This window comes from Vombatus ursinus, unplaced genomic scaffold, assembly GCF_900497805.2.
Source record: "Vombatus ursinus unplaced genomic scaffold, bare-nosed wombat genome assembly UNPS02014772.1, whole genome shotgun sequence".
Classification (NCBI taxonomy): domain Eukaryota; kingdom Metazoa; phylum Chordata; class Mammalia; order Diprotodontia; family Vombatidae; genus Vombatus; species Vombatus ursinus.
Genome location: NW_020954550.1, coordinates 38,154,631 through 38,159,526, shown reverse-complemented (window position 1 = coordinate 38,159,526; position 4,896 = coordinate 38,154,631). Strand labels below are relative to the sequence as shown.

The window sequence follows — 4,896 nt, the reverse complement described above, 5'->3', positions numbered from 1 at the left end:
TGGGAAACATTTAGGGAGAATAAGAGGGAGAGGGGATATACTTTTGCCACACCTTCAGCCTCTGTCCTTCCACATTAACTGGAAGACTGTCTCATAAACTTCGAAGGGCTAGAGGATTTTAGACTTCCTATTTCCCCATCAGCATCCTACCCACATCCTTGGAACATGTTGTAATGTCTGCATTAGCAGTCAAGGACAGACTCAAGCAAGGTAAAGTAGATTCAGGCTTTACAAATAAAGAGCCCAGAAGAAAAATTATACCTTAAGGAGTCCATCAAAGGGACTTCCAGGAGCTATGAGTCACTCTTCTTTGCTACATGTGCTATGAGTTTGAGCCCACTTTCCCCTGACCTCTGTATGTACCTGTGAAAGAGTGTGTCATAGACTTTTGGGGAGAATATCAACAGTATCTCATTTTTGCTGTAGTAAAATACTACTTTCTAAAAACTAAATAAGCCTGGCTGATTAATTGGCATCTGCTGAGAATCCTCATTGACAGTGCACTTATGAGGTCTCAAAAAATTAGCACTAGAAAACTAACCCTCAACTCCTCAAGGCTAACCCTAGAACTTTTTTAGTGGAGATTGAGGAGCTGTGCCCTGGGGAACCAGACTTCCAGTGTGAATTGGAGTTGGGATAGTAGCTCCAAAGTCTATGCTACATAGAGGAGGAGGAGGAGGGTGAAGATTATGGATAATATTAATATAGTAATGCTATATATAATATAATAATATGTTATTATATTATATATAATAAGAAGAAGAAGAAGACTATGACTCACAAAAGAATGAAAAGCAATTAAGGAGAATATGAGCAAACAGAAAGCTTAGCCTAAGACCCAGATAAACCAAGTTACCCTTGAACCTTATATATTAAACTAGAAGAAGAAGACTAAATAGATGTAAAAATATAACATATCTGCTATTAGGGGGTGGGAGGGATAGGGGTGTTGACTTATTTCATCAGTAATAATATTAGAATTGCCATATTTGGATCTACCATCATGGGACCTAATGTAGAATCCATAGGATGATAGGTTTAAAACTGGAAGGGTCCTTATAGGTCAGCTAGTCTAGCCCCCTCAATTTACAGATTAAGAAGCTGAGGCCCAGAGATTTTAAGGGGCTCACTCAAGGTCATGCAGGTAGTAAAGTAGCACAAGCTGGGATTTGACATACTATGTAAGGAAGTAATAATAACACTCAAGACAGTAGTCAGAAACTTCTACTTGACCTGACTGCCCCCCTTGACACCTCCCAAAATACTTGTAATGGAGGTAATATAATCTTAAAGGTGCTTAGGGATAAATTTTTAAGATACAAAAAAGTGGGGGACAGAATAAGCATATAATACGTATTATGTGCTAGGCACTTTTCTAAACAGATATTACTCATTTGAACCTCACAACTGCCCTACAAAGTAGGTGCTATTATTATCCCCATGTTACAGAGAGAGAAACTGAGGCAAACAAAGATTAAGTGATTTGCCCCGGATCACACAGCTGGTTAGTGTCTGTGACCAGACTTGAACTGAGATCTTCCTGACTCAAGGCCCAACGACTTATCCACTGTGCCACTAGTCACCTCAAAAAAGTAAAGATTACAAAAGAATGGAAAATATCACAGATGATATTCCTACAAAAACAGGGTGATTTCTAAAACATCAACAACTATTTATTCATGTACTTGTTTTCTCATCTGCATAATTATAGTCTATACATACATAGAATCCTTGATGAAAACATGAGAAAGTAACACCCATACTTTCACAATTTTCTACAGAAAAAGATTTCTACAACTTTGTGATCATACTATTGACTTAGAAGTGCAGAAAATGCAAAATCCTTTGGGGTCTATTGCTTATTGATTTTAATAAAGCATTTACTTTGGCAGAAAAAATGTAGCCTTAAAGACCTTCTTTAAACAGGGTGTATCCCTTGCATACATTAAAATTATATGAGACTCTGGAATAGCTGTAACTGTGGAGATAACTTGTAGACTTTGTTTCCTTGTGAAAGACAAAGAAACATATGTTCACCTAAACTATGTGGTAGTATTGTAGAAAGTGCCTTACTCACAGAGTCTTAATTATTGTATTAATTAAGACAATAAGGATCTTATATTAATTAAAAGATTCTCTAAATGTTTCTATCAAATTACTCTCTTTACTGTAAGTTATAGGAAAAGAATCATATAAATCCTTTTAGACTCTTAATGATTTGTGCTTTTATTTTCCTGCCATAGAAAATATAAAATTCAACTGTCTTTGTGATAACTAATTCATACAGAATGTCATATTTATAACAAAGAAAAAATATTCACTTTACAAAAGAATTATTTTTTCTTCAATTCTAAAATGTTGTCCATTTCTTCAATTCTTCAGTTTTTAGTATCTCCAGGACTAAGCATAGTGCCTGGAACATAGTAGGTGCTTAATAGATGTTTATTGACTGATTCAAAAGGATACAGAAGGGAATTCACAGAGAAATTCACACCCACACCCACACCCACACCCACACACACACACACAGAACATTAGAGTAGGACAAGTCCTCGGAGAGCATCTAGTTCTCCTTTATTTTACAGATGGAAAAAATAAATGCCATCTCAAACAGGCAAAAAGTGACTTGCCCAAGGTTTCTGCAAGCAAAGTAGGGACCAGAACCCAGTTCTCCCGACTTCCAAATCTGACTATCAATCTCCTGACTCCTACTACATTCCTTAGTATATGTAAAATATGATTCAGTTCTCAAAAATGAAACTTGTACACAATTCTTCAAGAACACACCTATCACATAAACTGAGGCTGGGTATATTTGGTTCCATTTTTAAGGTTTGTCTGCTTGGTTTGCCATTGAGCTTTTCCAAAAGACATTTATTGGAATGAAGGTGCAGTAGAATGTTGATTGTTACAAGCTGCTTGCCTTTATCAAGTTTCCTGTGTCACTATTTTGTCCATTACTGCTGCCTCCTCTAGTCCAACCTCATGATAATAAAATGACATCCAACACATCAAAAATGATCATGTCATCATATAACCTGAAGAAAATTATGGAGAAAGGAAGTGATTCTATGTCTTCTTGTGATAGTAAAATAGAAAATAGGACTCATTCTCAAGTTTTCTAGATAGATTTTATATAACTTCTCTCTTAGTTTACTACTTGGGAGGCAGCTAGGTAACCCAGAGGGCAGCTAGGTGGTTCAGTGGATAGAGTGCTTGGCCTGGAATCAGGAAGACTCATCTTCTTAAGTTCAAATCTGGCCTCCGATGAGTATTATCTGATGGTACTTTTTCTTGAACAACTTACAGGACAAAGCTATTTGAGTGAGCACTGTCTCTTCCACATGGGTCACTCTGGGAGGCCATCCACTTATTCTAATGATATCACTATTGCCCAAAAAGCTCTTGAGAGCTCTCCCTTAGGAATCACTACATTCTCTAAAACGGCAGAAAGTTTTCATTCTTTGAGGGTGAATATGACTTTTGGAAACACCCAGAAACCATTCTGAGTCCAGTCTGGTGAATGAGATGAATGCACGAAATGTCAGTTCCATTTGGGGTAGAAAACAAGCCGTTACTATGAAGTACTGAGATTGATTTTTTTTTCTTCATAAGATCAAAGCTCTAGAACTGAAAGGGACCTTAGAGGTCACCTAGTCTAACCTGCTCGTTTTACAGATGACAAAATGGCAGCTCAGAGAGGCTCAGTCACTTGCCCAAGGTGATGGAGGTAATAACCGACAATCCTCAGATTTTCACTTGAAATTCAGAACTCTTTTCCCTGCACTACAATGCCTGTGTCCTGTAAATTCTTCTTAAGGCTTCCTAAGACTCATCAAGGTATTTAATTTATGGTCTCTCTGTACAAAAGACCCGTCTTGTGACTCTAGTCATACTTTGTACAGTTATCAGTTGCACATCATGGGAATTGGGAGAGCAACGTCCCCCCACCCTCCACCCCTAGATCTGGAAAATCTGCATAAAATTTGTTGACCCTCCTCTGGTACCAGAGAAGAAGTCTGATTTTTTTTATTTTTCTTTTATGGGGTGTTTACAGTACCTTATTGTAAAATTGGGTTAAGTATTTGGTCATAGGCTCCGTGTTGTCTTCTGGCCTTGCCATGTCATTTGTGGCTTCCACAAAACTCCCCCCAAATTCCCACTTAATTGTTTATGCCCACCCATGATATATCAAAACCACAAAGGGGACAGTCATAATGTGGAAGGGATGACTGTACATGAAATTTACCATGAGATAGGGGCAAGGCTTACAAATTTCAGAGGCTCCATTTCCTGGCTAGGAAGTATCAGTGCCCAAAAGATGCACCCCCAAATCTCCACCTTTAAAACATAAGTGACTTTTCTAACATACCTGAACCCCATCCAATCCATTTTTCTTACTAGAATATAAACAGTCTGTCTAGTGCATATCCAAGAGCTCGTCTCTTCCTAGTTGACTGTAAAGAAAAAAATAAAAAAGACAGGATTGTTATTTGTATAGTAAACAGCCAAGCTATCATTATATTATCTTTTATTATGAGTTTAACAACCAGTAAATGTTATTGCAAAACATTTGGCACCTCTAAAAATGTACGTAGATGTTTTTATTAAAGTAGTCATACCCTATATTCCAAGCTACCCGTCCAATCGTTCTCCATTTACTGGAAAGTTTCTTTTAGTGGCTTCCAGGGTAGCCCCAGGAATGTTTTCTTTAGTATTTGAGTATCCAAGTGCTGAGTTTCAACAGCAAATGTCTTCCACAGGTGCCATATTTCCTTTTCACCTCTTTTCCTAATAGATCTGTCTTCCTTTACTTAGATAAGTTTCTTCTATTCATTCCTCTATATTGTGGTTTCCCTTTACCCTCCACATTCTCACCTACTCAAGTACTCCACC

General features: G+C 37.5%; 1 long non-coding RNA gene across 1 annotated transcript in view; it reads right to left on the bottom strand.

The window, feature by feature from the left end:
- Positions 1-4,701, bottom strand: part of LOC114044099 — a 7,860-nt gene extending 3,159 nt beyond the window's left edge. Inside the window, exons 1-2 of the long non-coding RNA XR_003569176.1 lie at positions 4,623-4,701; positions 4,373-4,457 (exon numbers count right to left, since the gene is read on the bottom strand). This is a non-coding gene — a long non-coding RNA (uncharacterized LOC114044099). The remainder of the gene's footprint in view (positions 1-4,372; positions 4,458-4,622) is intronic.
- Between the last annotated feature and the right edge of the window lie 195 nt (positions 4,702-4,896).